The 21019-nt window shown below is 34.1% G+C and overlaps 1 protein-coding gene across 4 annotated transcripts in view; it reads right to left on the bottom strand.

The window, feature by feature from the left end:
* CtBP (C-terminal binding protein) overlaps positions 1-21019 on the bottom strand; it is a 181936-nt gene that overhangs the window by 94773 nt on the left and 66144 nt on the right. For all 4 annotated transcript variants that reach the window (XM_085807541.1, XM_085807542.1, XM_085807544.1 and 1 more), the window contains exon 2: positions 2645-2759. The gene's annotated coding sequence lies outside the window, so the exon portion shown is untranslated. The remainder of the gene's footprint in view (positions 1-2644; positions 2760-21019) is intronic.

The raw sequence follows: 21019 nt of genomic DNA on the forward strand, positions 1-21019 counted from the left end.
AAGCGCATAAATACATACGGTTTGCATAATATTGCTCTTCAGTAATAATTTACATTGATATTTGTCGTGTAATTGATGTCGTGTAATTGATAATTTACACGACGTCTTGGCATATACTACACCATTTGCAGGGGAAAAATTGGCACGTTGATGATATTTATACAAATGAACTTCATTTACTTCATTTTTCTTCCCGAATCCGACAGATGACTTAATTTCGCTGCCAATTTTCCAACTACGAAACGCAGCTGGAATAGAAATCCGTGAATTCTTTAACAAACCAGTCTTTTGGTATACCTCGCAAATTCATTGAAAGTTATACACCAGGTCTCAAACGGACTTGACTCTTTCACACTGGATATAACTAGATAACACAAGTATCTGCACATTTATCTGATTGGATATCCGGGTTCACAAAAACATGACCGGATAAACTAACAAAATTACGTTAACTTTATTTACAAAGTCTGGAAATATTTACGAAATGCGGCATAGTTCCCGGGTCATATTCTAAAGTAAGACAGTTGTGCACATTCTGAGGCATCAAGTGCTTTATTTTTAAAATCGTATTGAATTGGGAAAATAGTTAATAAGAGTCAGTCAGTTCACTATGAGAAATGCAATTTTTGGTTTTAAACTACCTTGTAGTTTGGTAAATAAACCAGCTTATATAATTACTCCCATAATGCTGAATCTTAGAAGAATAGCAGTAACAAAAACCAGCGAATGAGGCTGCAAAGGAATAGCGAACGGTAGTTCGTTCAGTTAAGGAGTAAGAAATAAAGATCCAAAGCTTCTCTAACTAAAGTTGCAACAGTGCTGAACGAAGATTTATATAATGGAAGGCATTTCATTGAATAATATTTGCCCCTTGCATAATTCGTCTAGCTAGTTACAGGTTAGGTTACTATAATATGCCAAAGAACACGATGGTTATTTGTCTAAAAGGAAGGATGACTTCGTGAAGACTAAGGAAAACTGACTCGCACTCACGTTACATGTGGGGACAACAAACCATGCAGTCAGCCGGTTCATTTGGGATAGAACCCTGGAAGAACTCCCAGTATTCAATGATCTTAACACCTCGACCACTGTTCGAACTAGCTAGATACAGATCGACAGTAGAAGAAAGGCTGTACATAAATAAACGGTGAAAAAGATACCCGTCTTCCTAACAGATAATTCAAATAAAGCTTAACACTTTTTCCACCCACTGCTATTCCACGAAGATCACTCTTAATTCGTTTGGAGAAATCTCATGCGAAAGCTGATGATATTCAAATTAGGGAAGAAAAGCGTATAGATTGCTAATATAAAGAAACTTATATTCATACATGGTGAACTTGACAAAACGATGTACCATCCCAAGCTCAATATTAGTGCACGTAAACCTCTGATTTTTATTTTCAGCAGAACTATGACCCAAAACATTGACAGGCACATTTCATCTTTATCGTACGCTTCACACTGAAACTTCGTTTGCCATCTTTTGATTTTGAATCCTGCTGAATAAAGTTAAAAGAATGGCAAGATGAGAAAACATAGTATACTGATTACAGATCGTTTTGGGGGGGAATGAAGACTTCTACTTGAAGACAGGGGAAAAAATTGGTTTATTCAATACCACAGAAGCCAAAGACTATTATTAAGAACTCAGACTTGTTTAAAATTAATAATTATAATATTTTTAAAACTATTTCGAAATGCGTCAATACCTTTTATCCTTTGATTAAATATATGAAAATCTTGATCAATTCTCCAAAAATATATGAATATCGTATTTTTATTTAAATTTGTGTATTACAGTTAGAAACTAACCCCGAATAATGCAGACAAATAAAGTTATATGTAAATTATACAGCAGGGTTTCTTAAAACTTTTTGGTGTGTGGACCCTCTGATATTTACCAAAAATTTTGTCGGACCCTATAAGCACGGCGCAAATCCGACACAAACGTGGGCCCACCAGCGGCCGAGCGGTAAAATACCTGAACACTGGTAGTTCGGTCCGAGGTTCGAATCCCGCGAACGGGCTGGCTGCATGGGCGTTTTCGTGGTTTCCCCATGTGTAACGTGTATACGAGCCAGTTTCCCTTGGAAAGTCCTCCACGAAAGCATCCCTTCCCTTAGGCAGATAGCCCTAGTGTGCTTTGCCGTATTCTCAATACGCCACCATCACCGACACAAGCGTGAGTGAAACTATCAGTTTCTTCACTTGTACTGTAATATACTATTGCAGTTTTAGGTTATTAGGTCTTTAATTTTTAAAGTAAAATGAAAGTTCCTATTATTAAAAAAATGCGTCGAAACGCCTGTTTTTCTATTGTCTGTATTGTCTTATCTTTATCTATTTTCAGATGCATTATGTAAAAATATTTGGTAATTATAAAACTATTATAATAAAAAATATCAAAACTGCTAAGTTTTTGGCGACCCTCTACTGCAAGTCGCGACCCAAAGTTTAAGAAACTGTTATGCAGAATTATAGATCTAGTCAATGAATGCTTAATATCCGAATTAAAATACTTTCGAATAATCAATGCTCGATTCTGACTTTCGGAAGGAAAACATTAACATTATTTCTGAAGATTAATTAATTTCTATAGTAAGCAGATAAAATGTAAAAAATCACAATTTTTACTTACTTATTACACTATCTCCCGGTTCTGCCGCCTTTTTTTTTTTTTTTTTTTTTTTTTTTTTTTTTTTTTTTTCTTTCTTTCTCCAAGTTATACAAAAGACACGAACTGCTTTGTCACGCTGAAATAAGAAAAAGAAAGTTGTTAGTACACATCAACAAATAACATCATATTAATTAATTAGTAACTATTAAACAGGTCTTTAAATCATATCCATGCACATGTTAATTCATATCTCTTCATATTAAATCATACCCGTGTAGAAGTGAATGGATAAAATAACACAAGGCAGATAGTTTTTCAGAGCTATGAAGTTTCATAAAAGCTCACCAATGTAACCCTAAAATCAGTCACCTTTTTAAGAAGCACGTGGTATAGTAGTACAGAAGGTAAAGCGAGTGAGGCAAGTGCCTCGCTGAAAAGATGAGAAGTGCCGCAAAATTAAAATATAAATTAAATGTCAACGTGAATATGATGGGAAAAAAATTTCCGGAGCTGCAATTTTGAGATTTACTTCCGATATTCAGATCGGTGTATTCTTGTTTCCGCAAAATTATTAATCTTCATTATACAGTCCTTTCCCATGGTAGAAGGATTTAAGGAAGGCCTCCCAAGTACTCCTATGGGGTCTTTGTTTCTCCCAAACTCACCAGCTCGACTTTTACAGCTTTTCCGCACATTTTATTTATTTATTTATTTATTTATTTATTTTTTTATTTTTATTTATTTTATTTTATTTTTTTCATTTCCCATATAAAAGATAATATCTTCATGTTTGTTTAACTTAAATACTAATCTAAGATGCGCAAAAGCGATTATTTACTATTTCCAGCCAAAGGTCTCAGAGCACAACGCAAACTAGAGGTCAAAACTCCCAGCGGTTGATAGCCACAAGAACCACTAAACGATATCCAATAGTTTCTCCCAAAAAAAAAAAAAAAAAAAATTTTTTTTTAGATTTCAAAATATTTTAAAAGAACCAACCAGGCGAAACACGGGCGATCTCAGAATCTTTCCATGATTGAAGCCAATAATATATTTAAAAGGTGAATGGGAAGGATGAGACAGTATATTAGCACTTCCGCACAAAAAGAAATCAGAAACATTCCGCACAAAGAAATATTTATTCCGGTTATCGTGGTTATCAAATTTTGTGGCCCTTGCGCACAAAAACACCCTCCTCGATTATCTTTCAATTAACTTGTATGGTGACTTTGATTATTAGTTAACTTTATTCTTTTTCTTTTTACACGGCATCAGAGATACGCTTCACTGACTACTTTGTGTTCATCCGCTGAATATTCAAATCTGAATATGCAAGGATACAATTAAGCAAACTGCTCAGTTACATTTGAATATTCAATTCACAAAATAATTTCTGCTATATTTCAAAAGCTGTCTCGCATTTTTATTACTAAAAATAAGAACCCTGCGTATGTTTTTATTATAGTATATAAAATAAAGCTCGTAAAATTAATTTGGAACAATAAAATTATCAGCGCTACCCGGTTCTCATGAAAATTATTAAAAAAATAACTGTTATCTCAGAATGATTGATTCTTTCGTATCGACTATGCGGACGCGTCACTTGTTTCCCTGATTAGTTACGACTGCTAGAAAATTTCAGGCACTTGCACGAGCAATGTGCAGCCATGTCTCATCACCGATTACACTCTGCAAAGATCTTGGGCAGTGGATTGAAAAATCGCTTTCAGCCTAATAAAGTAAAAATAACATCACTACAATACGCTTTTCAATATGCATTAAGGTGAATAATAAGAAATCATTCATAGCAAAGATTCCTAAAGAAAAGAAAAAAGAGGATTACGAAAAATTATACCCCCCCAAAGAAAACTTTCAACCAATGTTATTGCAGCATACGTTAAGACTTATTTCTCATACATATACAAAATTTGTTAGTCATTAAAGAACCTTGGCTTTGTTTTGCAGACGAAATATCTATTTAAACAGCCAAATAATTAAAACAATAAGCAATTTACGTGATATATTTTCAAAGATTCAACAACTTACTGTATAATAATTTAAAATATTGTTCTTATTACAGTACTGTGTTGTAGAAGTTCTTAGTATGGGGCACGAAATAGCAGCAGGTCATGAGTAACTTTTGGTAAATCCCGAAAACTTCTAAAGTTTTTGTTTTGTTTTGTAATTATATATAATTACTGATTATTAATTACATATTATACCAAAAACAAGTAGTTATCTATAAATTTAATACTTAAATTATTAATTACTACTTATTTATTTAATATTGTTTCATAACTTTCTTCTTAAGTCTTCTCTTTTGCTTTCCCTTGTTATCTTCAGGGGCCCACCAGCGGCCGAGCGGTAAAGTCGCTGAACACTACACTGGTAGTTCGGTCCGAGGTTCGAATCCCGCGAACGGGCTGGCTGCATGGGCGTTTTCGTGGTTTTCCCCATGTGTAACGTGTATACGAGCCAGTTTCCCTTAGAAAGTCCTCCACGAAGGCATCCCTCCTCTTAGGCAGATAGCCCTCGAGGCTTTGCCATAATCACACACACTCACACACACATTGTTATCTTCGGACAAACTATTCGCTGTGGTCACAATCAGTAGCTGTCTCGGGGCAGCAATTGACCGCAATTTATGATTCTGGGTCGCAATGCTATAAAATTTGTGAAGTATTGATTTCTGGTGATTTTTGGAATCCACATTCACCTTTAAAAATGCTCCTGGTTAAAGTTTATGGTAACTCGTGACTGAGCGGGAGGCGTAATGGCAGACCGCACATTGAATTGAACAGTGTTAAACGAATGTCGCATACTGCGCATGCCCAGAAAACAATTTGGCGTAATTACTGTGTTGGCGCGATTTGAAAAGAAGATAAATACGGTATATGGTAGATGTACCGCCATCTGATTGTAAACAAATCTGGCGTTTAAATCTTCGTAGAGTATAATGTAAATGTAAATTAATTACTGTGTTAAAATACTTTTTTTTTTTTTTTTTTTTTTTTTTGCTGTACTGCTCAAACAACTAGAAAGCTGAAATTATTGCGAAGTAATGTGAAGCAGTGTTTGCATTCAAAATGTAAAATATAATACCTATGAAATTCTGCACATTCCTTTAGAACTGTACAAACTTTCGTTCAGAAAAAGACTGAAATTTAGGATATATTACTTGAAAATTTATTCATTATACTTTTAAGCAATAAAAACAGTTCAGGATTTACCATACGTTCCATTCGTACGTACATAAAGAAACACTGAGGAATATAACAAGTGCTTGCAAATAATACTGAAGAAATTTTACAATTCCTTAATGCTAGTTATTAAATTCTTTGAAATGAGAAAATAAAAGCGCGAATATACGCTAACAAACTAAGCGAGATACTCCAGTTTACAATTACTGAATTATAACATGTAAACAAATTACATTTAAATAACGAATTATTACGAACATATGTTAACAAATATTAAATGCACTGTTATTGACAAATTACAATGAAATATATATTAGAAAAATAAGCAAGTGCAATCGGTATGGACGTTAAAATAACTAATAAGCAAAGTTCCACAACATTACAGTTGTAAACATCATTCGAACACACTCGACAGCCATGGTGATCACGAATAAGCTAGCGTAGGGTTGCTTAGTCGCCAATATTTCTCCCCGCGCCAAAGGTACACCATAAAGCATGCGCAGTAAGCGAAATTTGCTTAACATTATTCAACTCAATGTGCGGTCTGCCATTACGCGAGCGGGAGTCACTAGCAGCTAATCCTAGTACAGTTCAAGGCGAGGGTTGACCGTGAACAATTTCCGGATTTTCTCGGATGTAACTTGAATATGAGATACTTAGTTCCCTTGGAAGAGTCTCCACGAAAACATCTTTCCTAAACAAGACAGCACCATAAGCTTTATTGTAATCGATTAATAAAAGGAACAGTCTTTAACATTCCCATAGCTTTTAGAAGTCAGTGAATTTTTATTATTATAAGGAAGGCTTATTTGAACTTTTTTATTATAAGGAAGGAACATATGACAGATGGGATATTTTAAATATTAACAACATGGCTATCAGGTAAATACTTTGCTAGGTTATCGTTCTCATATCAGCCCTACAATATAAGCACAATTTTAAAAGTATTACGATTTAACTCTGCTTCATGCTTTCTCTTTACTTTTATCCTGCCTCAACAGTTACGGGCTTCGAAGGTTAATATTCAATTTCATGAATATTACAGATGTTTGTGACTAATTACTATTCGCACCATTGAATAAGTTTGGACCCGTTAATGTAATTTATTTTGATGCATTAATAATCAGTGTTTTTTTTTTTTTTTTTTTTTTTTTTTTTTTTTTTTTTTTTTTTCATTTTCGGCTTAATAATCAATGTTCCTCCCATTCGATTGTGCAATTCATTTCAGTTTTTCCTCTAATCTTTAAATCAGCTTCCCCCCCTCTATCACGTTTAAATTATTTCGGAAATTATTTCTTAAAGTTTCTTTGGCAAGATTCATATTTTTTACACATATAGTACAAACTCAGAGATCTGGACTCGTCGGGACTTGGGACAATTCCGGCTATTAGATCATCAATTTAAATCTAGTAAGAACACAAGCAAAATTATAAAATTAAAAATGATATATGAAGAAATGAAGTATTTATAACCTTAAAGTAATTAAAATTTACTACCCCCCCAAAAAAAACTCAATATTAATTTGTTTGGTTTGTTTCTTTCAAAGCACGTAGTTTAATTTGCTTTGTTTTTTTGTGCTAAATACTTCAATTATATGGATAGACATAATTTCTTGTTCAGTTACAAAGTTCCACTGTTCAAGGTCCTGTAATTGCCGCTTGTAATTAGACTTCCCTAATATAAATAATTAAATCTCTATAATGAAACTGATTACTTAGTAAATACCGCGATTAAAAGAATAAACTCATGCTTACGAAAAATAAAATCTAAGTATAACAATTCGAATATTATCGTATTTTAAAAGAATCATTTCAGATTTTCTGTATTGTAATAATTTAACTGTTTTTACATATGGTATTAAGAACACTTTAAAAAACTTTCTTTTTTCTGCACGCAAATCAAAAGAGCCTTTACGATTCTAGAACAGTCTTTTTGCATACATACTTGCGAAATTGCTTCTAGAGAGTTAGAGGTCAAACATCAAGCTGGTTTCGTACAGCTGCTATCAAATTATTTCGTAATGCTGATAAAATCTAAGAAAAGACATGCCAAATCACCGGTGAATGAGTTAAGTGCAGAAGCATCTAAAGGATTTTGGTATTCTAATTGCTACAGTCCTTTTGTATACTGCGTTTTGTATACCAACACACTGCGCTAATAAACTGAAATTTTTAATCCTTTACTGAATAAAAGTAAAGTTTAAAAATCATCTTTATTACGACAGGATCTTTCAAGCTGCATTTATATATTTAAGGACATTTGCTGACTTTATTCAGAAATAAATTTTCGTACAGATATTCAAAAGGAATCCTTAAACAGAAGTTATGTATCCAGTTTTTAAATACAACCATGGAAAAAGCACGATAAATATGACATGGGAAGAATATTTTTCATCTTTTAAATCAGCTTTAAGAGACAGTTACAGGTTTAGCTCTAGTATTTTTAAGAATTATTGGCATAAATATGACACACCTAGATTTGCGGCTGGCTAATTGATTATGGCAAAGGGTGCGAGGTTTCTTCTAAGGAAAGGTACACGCTTTCGTCAGACTTTCTCAAGAAAAGTGGTTCACATTTACGTAACATGTGGAGGAGAAATTACGAAAACATCCATGGAACTAGCTCATTAGCTGATATTACTTGATTACAGAAAATCAACTCCCTGCATATTTTAACATAACGACACTTCATTACTGCTCAATAAATATTTCCCACAAATCATTTGTCGAAAGTAAGAAACATTTGACCATTAGAAGAACACAATGCGAATAAATATTAAATACTGGTTAAAAACTTGGCGCGCTTTCTCCATTTCCCCTCCTATACTCAGCCTTTTCCAAGACAGCTAGGATGGATGAAGGGTGAGTAATTGATACATAAAACAGTCTTATAACAGTCCTAATGGCTAACCTAATGGCAGATTAACTTGGATAACAATAATGATGACAGCATATCAAATCAGATTTCATGATCGCGTGTATCACGCAATTTGGACTGAATTTATCCAAAAGTGCAGAACAAAATACTTTGCAGCGGAATAAATAATAAATGAAGATATAAGATTATATATAATTAGTTTCAGAAGGCAGCCCATGAAGCTACACACAAATCATAGATGCTAAAGTTCAGTAACAAGAGTTGCATAGCAAAACGAGCAGAGTTCGGGGTCACATGAGTGGCTACCGGCTCGTTGAAAAGATAGATATTTTTCTTTGGCTTTAAAATCTGCTTTTTCCGCCTAACAAGAAGAAGCTGTGACTTTTGAGCATTAATACGCGTTTTCCAGTAGCTACACCACCGTTCAATACTTAGAATGATGGTTTGCAGCATTTTAATGGCGTGACTGACGTTGGCTGACTTTACCGCCAAAGCGGTATCATCCGCATAATAGGCTAGGATTGCATTGTTGTTAAGTTGCACCCTAGAGAAGTCGGCTACATGAAAAAGATAGAGTACAGGGCCAATTATCGAACCCTGTGGCACTCCAGTCAAGATTTTTCTGGAAGATGATAAAGCATCTCCGACGAAAGTCCTGTAGGTTCTATTCGATATGAATGAATAGATGAGCAGGATAAGTTCTCGGTTAATGAGCTTGGCAATAAGTCCCTCATGGCAGACGGGGTCGAAGCCTTTCGCTACGTCCGGCATGAGGATAGCAACATTCATTTTGGAGTGCAGGGCTGGCCCTGCGAACTCTGCTAACCTTAGTTTTCAACCTTATGCCGACTTGATATAAGAGTCGACCAATCAGGGAGAACGCGCGAAACCTATTGAGCGGAAAAGCTGTAGGACATACCCACGCATGCGGAAATGTAGTTTTTCTACTTGCACTCTATGCTTAGACCCTGTCTCGCAAGTGTGAACGGAATTCATGCAATCTTATGCCTCTATGACATTTATACCACCGTTTGAACGGAGCTTTGTACACAAGGAAAACCCCGGCTAGCCAGCCCATTCGCTGGGAACTACACAAAGATGACTTGCCAAGTGGTTGCCACTCTTATCTAAAAACCTACTGCACATTCATAACGAATGTGTTAACATCTTAATTGTATAACATGGAAATAAATATTCATTAACTACTTCACATTTTTAAAGAGTAGCGAGAACCTAAATACATACTTATGAACAATGAAGAAAGAAAAATAAGTATACAAATTTGTGTGCATCTGCATCTATGAATAATCTGTTGTTTTAAAAAAGTAAAGGCAGACTTTGTTCTTAATGAGCTCAAAAGATTCTGCTCAAAAAATGAAATCTGTCCAGGTTGTGACATTGAAATTCCCTGACGGATCTTGTCAGTATTCTTCACATTAAAAAGAAATTTCTGAACGAAAATTAAAAGAAGGCATGAGACTTTTTTAATAAACTGATTAAAAAAAACTTTTCAGTATTTCGTAAGTGAATTTTAACCATACGATGAAGAAATTTCTCAGCGGCCTATCACTAACGCTGACAGTTTGAAACCGAGAGATTGGAGTCAATTATGGGCTTTCACAAATTACTACTGCCATCTTTCTGTACTGCGAATACTTAGCACTTAACTAGTGTATGAGTAATTTTCAATGTGCGCTTTTCTAGCTTTCATTTTGGGGGCAGAGCTTCAGCGTGATGATTGCATTGAAAGTAATAAATGACTGAATCTTTTCTTTTGTAAGGCAACAGGCACCAAGAAATTTTCTCGCGAAAATATATGCACCCACTTAATACTTCTAGCAAGAAAACATATTTTCGTTATTTAGACCGCGGCAAAATTTTTCTAAACATAGTAAACACATCTCTTACGCCAGATATTTCAGTAAGCAAAGAGTGAAACAGAGAAATGAATCTTAAAAACTTTTTACTGATAATGCTTTTTTGGAAACAAGAACACACTTAATTTAATGGTGACCAACTGGTAACGTTGGCGTTATGTATCATCCTGCAGAAAATTGTTAGATCTTGGATAATAGTATTGATGTTATACTGCAAAACAGGAAAGTGATTTCTTTTCTTGAAATTAGCAATGCATGTTGTTATCCAAAATAACGTTATTATCGATAATGATGTATTAAACAAAAACGAACACAACGAACCTTACTATGGGACCTTTTTTTTTTTTTTTAATAATTCATTCTTGTATAACCATTCTAAGCAAGGGAAAAAATGAGTTTTCCCAAATGCCCTCGCCCCAAATAGTTGGAAAATGGCGATTATCTATTCAAGGAATCTTTTCAACATATACACCGTCAGAAGAAAGTTTCTAAAATTAAGCCGTAATACTGTAAATGGCCGTTAGCGTGTGTAACCACACTTCTAACGTCCAATTTTGCAACGCAATCATTTTAAAATCGCTCAGACTTACAAATCTCACACACACACACACACACACACACACAAAAAAAAAAAAAAAAAAATTCGCTATACAGAACTCATGAAACACTTGTGTGTTTGAGTCTTCCCCCCCCCCACACACACACACACGACCTAAGAAAATCTTATTCGTCACTATGAAGCCTTTGTTACTGAAGTTTACAGTTTCTGCCAACTATCCGTTCGGTACTAAAAAAAATTTCTTGATGCACCGACGTCATCAGCATGTCTGCTTGGAAAAATGCCAAAGAAGAATTTCAGCAAACAATTCCGAAGGCTAGACTATCGAATCAAAACACAAAGTTCTTTTGATAAAGCTGTTATGTAAATCGTCACCAATGTTCGTTAAGTTATACGCAGATACACTTTTCAATACATTAAATCAAATATTTTAAAAGCTGTAATTATTATGCAAGCCATTTGAACGAAAGCTGTTATGATTATGTCTTAACTGAATGAAAATTCATAAAACCTCCGAAACACGCACAGCGCTAAATCAAAATTAAGTATTTGCATATGTTTTACCTTAACACTAATGGTATTATATAGTTTTTACACTTAACTAGTACAGAACCAAGAAAAATTTAGGGTAAAAAAAAATTACAGAAATTTTTAAGAATGTAATCAATAATTGCTACATAATCGAAAATAAAAAGGGTCTAATAGATTTGAAGAATAATTTTAGAGTACCTAAAATACATAAAATTTAATATCGGTAAAAAATATAAATTAATTTAAGAAGCTCTAAACGGAAGTCATAATTATGTCATATATATACGTTTCATGCTCAAATGAACGGCAAGATTTGTTAATGCATTTTTAGCCTGCCCAAGATCAAATTAGAACCGGAACTTTATTTTCACAAAAACAGTATTTTTATATATTATTCTTTAACTCAGCGCTCATTTGGAAAGATTTCACTTTATTTTTTTGACGAACATTTTGCATTCTCACTGATGACAGATACTTCCTGAGAAAGACGATTCAGTGTTCCGTTCTTATCACAACAACCATATCCGTTCTTATTACAACACCGTAACGTGTTTCTTCAGTGCTCTCTTCTTATCATAGCAAATGTTTATCCATGCACTTCATCTTTTTCTTCAGGAATACAGAAATTTAAATTTAACTGCCAGCTGCCATAAACAGACTCGCATTCTAATTTTCCTCCTTTTAGTTCTTTTTCACCACAGCCCCACCCAAACCTCAATATTCTTTCCTCAACTTCTTTTAGCTTCAACATTGTTCTTTTTACTTACTACGAATTCGGATTTCAGTATTTCATAAACACCGAAAAACAGGATAAGTGAGACATTTATCCTGTTTTTAGTGTTTAATTTTCAATAATAACGAATTAATTAGTTTTCATTCTGTTAATTTTTCAATAATAAGGCAATGATTTAATTTTTTCATAGTAAAATGTCCCTGCACAACTAACAATGAGCCCCATTTATTCCGAATCGCAGACCATCATTATCGGCAACCATTCTATTTAAACTCCCAGTTTGGTAAAGAAAAATTAATAATGTACTTTTTAAAGTCCCAAAACTTTCGCATGCATTCAGTGCACATATTTCAGCACATGATTACTTGGAAGCTATGGCTACATTTTATTAAAAAAAATGAGAGAAAAATCAATAAACACACCATTACCTTGTTTTCAATAATTCGGTCTCCTAATGTAACACAACCCCTCTCTCGGAACGATAAAACAATAGTTCATTCCTTGGAATTCTATATGGTTCAAATCTATTTTTAGACTAGCACAGAGGGAAGTTCTATTTTTAGGAATATAATATTGGAAAGTTAATTTTTTCTATACCATTACACGATATAAGAATAAAAGTAGTTAAAAACCAGTACCAATATGATGAAATTATTATTTTAAATCTCGTTTTCAAATATGTATTTAAGCAAATTTTAAAAGCGAATAAGAATAAGGAAATTCAGAAATATAATGTGTCATTCCCGTTAATATCGCACGACCACTTCGATACTTATGAATTAAAACACTTTCTTTGGAGAATTCTATTTATTGCTACAATCATACTGTGATAAACGTAATGTAAATGATTTTCAACAAAAACATAATAGGCGAAATCTAACTTTTTACATAAAATAATGACTCCAATATTAAATATTGGACTGTAACATCGGATTTTCGAAGCAACAGACGGGAAGCGTCCTTTGTCGACCTTCGTGAAGGAGACGATGGAAGACGACTCTTACTCCGTGATGTTTACAAGATGTTGTGTAAACTTCGCGACTTAGCAAGAACTCCCGTGTGGTGAAAACTGTTCAGCTAGTAACGAAGAATCCAGAAGGGCATGTAGTTTTAAGCTTTTACGTGTACTTAATTTATTGAACTCACAAGACCGAGCACTACCATCATCCGAAAAAAAAACTCGATTAATAGAATATAAAAACATCAATGTTGTAATTTCAGTTAAATAATGACTTCAGTCATAAATATTATGACTGATAAAAGATTTCAAATAAGAATTGCCAGAAAAATCAACGAATGATCTCTACATGGTGTAATCTAAGTACTAAGGATCAATCGATACTTGAGCTCAAAACCTTAACTGACCTATTTTACTTCATTGTTCATTATCTTTATTCTTTAAAAAAATTTTAATATAATTTTTATTTTGCAGGCCTAGAACGAAAAATGTTTTAGAAAACTTTTTCGTATGCTGAATGCAAATCTGTGTTGAAATTTGTGTATCAAGTACCCTTACCTCCCATAAACTTGACATAGTACTTTGGTATTACTGCAACCACCTTAGTAGAAGTCGCCAGACAAACTCTGGAAATCTTCCGCTTAACAGTTCTTTAGGCATCCTTCCAAGAAAATTATAGAAGTTTGCTAGCAGTCATAAGAAATAAAACGAATATAATGAATGAATCATTTGTGGAGTATACTGTGTATGCTTCTTAGTCAAAAGATACTAAATCTATACCTAAAAAGTTATACTAAATCTCCATGTTTTATAACTGGCTAGACTACAAACTAAGTCAACAATGGAAGCTAAAACAAATTAGGTTACTTGAATACGGGAAAGCAACAGGAAGGCTCTCTGCCTATCCGGAGGAGTGCCTTCCTGAAGGGAAACTGGTTCGTATCGACCTTGCATATAAAGAAAACACGAAAGCTGCCACACAGCCAGAATTCAAACTCAGTTGGACCAGAGATCAGGACTTTAACGCTCAGCTGTTGGTGGACCATAGAAGTTGACTAAACGACATCATATATACATATATTTAGCGAACGTGCACAAACCCATATTTTCAAAAGTGCACAGACGGCATAGTGATCAGCGGAACCTACTGCGGTACCGAAGGGCCCGGGTTCGAATCCCGAAGAAAGCATGGTTGTAACTGCCTGCCCCTTCACAGGAGGCAACACTGGCCGTCTGTTATGTGCCACCACAATAACTTGGCCACTACTTCTGGCTTTAGGAGTGGCCATTGCTACATAGGCAAGTGCCCGCCGCCGGCTTTAAAAAGAAACAAAATTTCCTAAGTTACCGTTTACTTAATGACCCTGGAACATTACACAGCCCACGGCTACAAAACTATTAAGAAGGCCCTGTATAGATTTCTTGAATCGGGTTGTAAATCATTTTACATCATGGCATTATTACCACAGAGAAAATTATCTTACCTTTGCTTCATATAAAATTTCAAACTTGAAAAATAATTTGTGAAGGCAATGACGAAAACTGGTAATTGCCTCAAATATCTTACGAAAGGTTTCCTCTTTTTTCAAAAGCTTATCTGGAAAAAGGTATTTTCGTCGAATCCTATATTACAAAATTTAACATTAGATAAATTATGAACTCTTTCATGAATCAGTTGAATAGAAAGCTGCGATTTCCCTAATGAATTACCATTATTAAGTTTTGAATATTAATAAGGAGAGTATACGGCCACCGTTGAAAAATGCTACAAAAATTTAAATCTTCATTCTACTTAATGACCATAAAACTTCACATTTTAAAGTCACGCTTTCTTCCAAGAAGTGTTAGTGAAGAAAGATAGCGGCAAGGAAAGAGCTTCCACCAAGCATTAAAGAAAGAAGAAAAAATTATCAAAGAATGCTAACAAGGTTGAAATTCTACGGAATGTTTCTGCGAAAAGGTTCAGAAGACAGGATGTACAAGATTATACGTGTACTATTAGATGTCAAAATAGTAAACTATCTTTTTAAGAATTTTTCATACATAAACAGCTATGCTCTAATGCCTTCTGCAAATACTAGTACATATAAACTACTACATATTGTACAGTATTTTCTACTGAAAAATTGTACTCACTCTTACTTCATTGTTTTTTAACCATTCCAGACGGGAAAGTGGTTAGTAAATCTTACTGCCGTATTGAATGACCGGGGTTCGAATCCAGGAGAAGGCATAGATGTAAATTGACTGTCCCTTCACAGAAGGACACAGTGGCCAACCTATTAGGTGCCTTCATAATAAACTGACCACCGCTTACGGCCTTAGGTCATCACTTGTATTAGTGGTGTGCGACCTCGTGGTCTTTACCACTCTATATTTCATGGCCCTAGTAGTGGCCGCCAACGCCTATAACTCTCGAACTACCTATCATAGCTTGAGTTCTAAATCGACAATTCAAATAAATAAATTTCGAATATTATTTTTTCAACCCTCTTCATTAATCTACTATTCTTTAATATTTATATATTTCAGTAGTCCATTAAAATGAAAACACAAAATTAAAACTGAACTTTCAAAAGACATTATATGCAAAATAAAACGACATGGATTCAATTACAAAGTTTTCCGTGACGCCTTAAGCGTGTGTATACCAGCCAGTTTCCCTTAAGAAGTCCACCACGAAGCCATCCCTCCAATTAGGCAGATAGCCCTCGAATGCTTTGCCATAACTGAATAAAAGAAACCCCTTAAACAGGTACCCCTTATAATGCTTTATTTTATGCATTAAAAAGACAAAATATGAAATACCGATTTTCCCCCTACTGTTCAGAATTATTTCTATATAAGAAATACATCAAATTACATTAACTACATAAATATTTTGATTTACGTTTGTGTCATAGATGTAATAACATATCAAGGTTACCCAAGACAAGACTTTTTATGTTTTCTTTCAAATGACACTTTTAGCTAGACAGTTCAAATGGTATTTGAATTTTTACGAGAAAAAATACACATATTTAATTCATGAACAGCTGAAAACAGTAAACATTTCATAAAATTCCTATAATATACTACATTCACTTGTGTAGAAATCCATTTCACATATCCCCTGTTACCTCTTGATTAATTGACGCCACAAGTTGGGAAGATCGCCAAATGCAATGTTTTCTTTGGGAAGGAGGAAGAAATTACAGTCTTGTTGTTTATTCAATAGACTGCTAATAAAAAAAATTGGAGAGAGAAATATTTTGAGTTGCGTGTGGCATGATAGCAATTACCTAGCTAATCAGAATTAACATGCCTTAGGGGAAAAAAAAATTCTGCTCATTGCGATTGATTTTAACGTTATACATAGTTATATATATATATATATATTCAGGTTTTTATAACTTTTAGGTTTTATTTTCACATTTCTTTAATTTTTCTTTTGTGTATTTATAGGATATTTTGAAATTTCTTGCCACTGAATTTCACTTTTTTGGGTCTTTGTAAATTTTGGGTTTGTGTAAAATAGGTTCTAAATTTCTTACTTTGTCTTTACTGATCATTTTTCAGCAGCATATTGCGCTAAAATACTTTGAATAATTATGTTTTTAAATAAAAAAATATCATGCTATATATATGCTGTAAATAAGTACTAATTAAACAGTTGCATAAATTAAGTTAAACATTTTGTCTGCAATATATTTAAAGATAAGCACTTTCTGATTATTCACACACCCTACAAAAAGTCCACCCTTCTTCCCCTACCACTGACTTTCGACTCGCTGTGTATTTTGAATGCTCTCTTAACCGCACAGACACTACACGCTTAACATGCCTTCTCCGGGATTCGAGCCCGGGTTCATGGGTATGGCAGTCAGCGTCACTAACCACTATGGGTGGCTCATTTCGTAAATAAAATAAAAAGAAGCATTTTTTTTAAGAAACAAGAAATTTCAGGAGAAAAACAAAAATATATATAGCCAACATTTAACATTTTTGTAGCCGATTTATACTGATCAACGAAATTACGGTTACATATAAAGCGTGTAATCCACATGTACTAAAACGCATGTGTGGTACGCACAAGTGTGGCAGCGTACTGTGGCGTGTAAACTAAAAAATACGGCAATTTTACCGAATTTTCAAACCGAGAATGTAGATAACCCAAAAAGTACCAAAAGCACTTTTGTCCTACTGACGGCCGAGCGGTAAAGTCGCTGAACACAGGTAATTCGTTCCGGATTTCGAATCCCGGTGAACGGGCTGCCTGCATGGGGATTTTCGATGTTTATCCCATGTATTACGTACGAGCCGGTTTCCATTACAAAATCGTCTACGAAGGCATTCCTCCCCTTAGCTTTCGATTAATTACGGCAAAGCATGTCCTCGAGTGCTTTGCCATAATTAAATAAACCAAACAAACCCACTAGCATGATATGTCGACAGGCTCTTGATAGTTTAATGCATAAACCAGTTTTTAATTTTACTTAACAAATAAAGTCACAAATATTCTTACATCTGAGCGTGCTTCGTTATTACGACACAATTTCGCAAAATCACATTGCAGTTTCTTAGAAAATTCTTCGAAGCACATAAAATTTAAGTCAAGAAATGTCAAGACAGTAAAGAGTTCTATTGTTTGTTAGACTTTTTAGCTACCATTTCAATAGAAAACGAAAATTAACCCCTCTCCTCATTTATCTTTACAACTAGCGTAACGAGCGTTTACCGATTACAAAATCAAATTATTACTAATTATACTAATTAACTCAAATAATATAAAACAGCAAGCAACGACTTAGCTCTAATATATACATTTTTTTAATTTTAAAGTTGATTTTTTCAGTTATTTATTTCCCCCCTTTCTTTTGAAAAGTACTTCGGTTTTATGCTAATTACTTTCCAATGACTTGAAAGCATAATCAAATTTTCGGTTGACTACCCACGTAGACTTGGAATTTGAGTTAAAAAAACTGTCATATGTTATAATTTATTGTGGGAAAGCCATCTTATCTTTCCCATTCTGATAGAAGAGAGAAACTTAAAAGAACACAGAGATTGTAAGATTTGTTGTCTTACCAATGATCAAGAGCACGTTTGCGTGATCTGCACCTGTTTATTTGCGCAGTGCGGTGAATATGTGTAGCTAACTCCTCTCTTTCATTCATTATATCGCACCAGTGACCGACAGCTGAATACTGTTAGTTCGACCTGGGTTCGAATTGAGGTGAACGGGTTAGCTCTCCGAGTGTTTTTGTGGTTCTCACCGCAACGTGATTACAAGCTAGTTCTTCTAAGAGATTTCTCCGCGAACGCATCCCTCCTGATAGACAGATAGTCCTCGTGCGCTTTGTCGAATTCTAAAAATCTCTTAACAGAAATTATTCGATAAAAATTACATGTACAGTTTCAGTAACACCATACTGGTATAACTGACTAAATCGATTATGACTCAACTACAGTCTTTTATTTGAAAACAGGGCACTTCAAGGTCATAAAGAATCTCCCCTCATTTTCGATCATAGCGTATATAGCCATTAACGCACAGCCGAAATTAGGTGATTCTAGCAAATTAGAAGTTTTGATCTTTTTCCGCAACAATCGTTACAATTATGGACATGGTTTGGGGGGTAAGAGTTTGATTAAATTATTTAATTATGGCAAAGCAGCTCGAGGACTATCCATGGGGGTGGGATGCCTTCGTGGAGGACTTTTTGAAAGAAACTGGCTCGTAGTCGAGTTACACATGGAGAAATCTATAAAAACCAACCATGCAGCCACCCCATTCGCCGGAATTCAAACCCCGGTGGAACTACCAGTGTTCATCGACTTAACCGTTCGGCCTCTAGTCGGCGGTTGGATGGGAGATACTGCCTTGAAGTACCTGTTCTAAAGTAACAAGATTATATTAAAGCAGATATTCTATCATGGAGGCACTGAGACTTCTATTCACCAACACGTGTTTCGGGAGACAGCCAACAAGGGTCGCACTGTCTGTAGTCGGACAATAATTTAAAAAATGTATTCAGATAAACAGAATAACAAACTGAACCGCAGGATAAACAACATTTTCTATAACTTATAAACAGCTTACATACTCCTATCTTACCTCATGGTCATTAAAGGAAATAATGCGTAACAAAAATTATAAATTTTATATAGTAAATTCATTATTCACGTTAATTTGTAAAATCCTAATGTAAAAAGGATATTAAATACTGTGAAAGCGCTTCTTAATAATCATTAGCTTAACGCGCGTTTTAACTAATTATTTATAATCATTCTTTAAGAAAGATGGAAAAGTCTCCAGAAGCAGGGCGAGGTAATCTGTTTAGAACAACGAAATGATAACTTGAAATACTGATTTAAAAAAAAAAAAAGTAGAAAAAGAAATGAGGGCTAGCTTATTAATATTATTATTTTAATAGCACGAATTAGGTAAGCTTTGTTACATCATTATGACATGAATCAAATTGGTTTTCCTGCTCACAAAGAACTCACTACACAGCTTCACGCATGGTGACTTTTGGTTCCCCTGGTAAAAATTGATTCTTTCGTGGTTGCCAGTTTGCATTCGAAAATACAATCATTCAAGTCGCTAGGGGCGAAAGTCTTCCTATAGTCGGCTGGCTTATTTTTCTCAGTATCATACATGGTATATAAATAATGCTTTATTAATATCAAGGAAAAACACATTAAGTGTACTTAACACAAGGAATAAAATAAGAATCGAAAAGCATTTAAAACAGGTGCACGTAAGAGTTGTTGTTCTAATAAAACAAATCTATATTTACGTTTATTCGTTTCCAGAACGAAACTTTGCTATTTGAATATCCAAATTTGTAGTCTCAAAAGCAGAATTAATTATAGCCATATGTATTACACGCGATTTACGAAGTAAGAATCATAAAAATAATTCTTACCTCGTAAATCGGAAAATAAATTTCCATATATTTCAATCACAACCTTATCTAAAGTTGGGTTGCTTTATAATTCGTACACAGGAAATAAAAATTCCTGTTACATCCACCTCATAAATCGAAACAGATCTCCTTCTCAATAAATCAACTGTCAAGTAATCTACTGCGTGGAATGTTTTTTTAACAGTCATAATTGATTATTTGCAGAAAAAACACATTTTAACGTAAGGGGATGGCTACGTCTTTATTCTTCGGCGCCATACAGTAATCCACTAATTTATATCTATTCTTTTAATATTGTAACTAATAACTTCTTTCATGCTTATTGCTGCTAATATTACGTTATTAATGGGTTAATACCAGTTACCATACTTCAGTAAGAACAGTTCATAAAATAAATGCCTTCACACTCTCTATACTGTACTTTATGGAAATGCCCCTGTTTTTAGCTAATAACGTAACTGCGGCTTTTGTAATCGATAAAATTCAATATGGATTAATAAACGCCAATTTTATTCCTTTAGCTAAAGATACTTCAGTTGGCCATCTAGACTAGAGAATCCTCCTCAGATGAATATTTATTGTCCAACGCTAATTTAAATACGAAATAACGAAGGAAACAGCAGATGTTTAAAGCAAATACTTAAATAAAACTCTTAACAAATTTGGTGCATGGAATATAACTGTATTTTACTATGCAAATAAAGCAAATAGAAATTTTCAGGAACGATAAAACAGAGCGACATAAGTACA

The sequence above is a fragment of the Stegodyphus dumicola genome, chromosome X1 (assembly GCF_044657685.1).
Source record: "Stegodyphus dumicola isolate Sdum_Otavi_A_Nest chromosome X1, ASM4465768v1".
NCBI lineage: Eukaryota > Metazoa > Arthropoda > Arachnida > Araneae > Eresidae > Stegodyphus > Stegodyphus dumicola.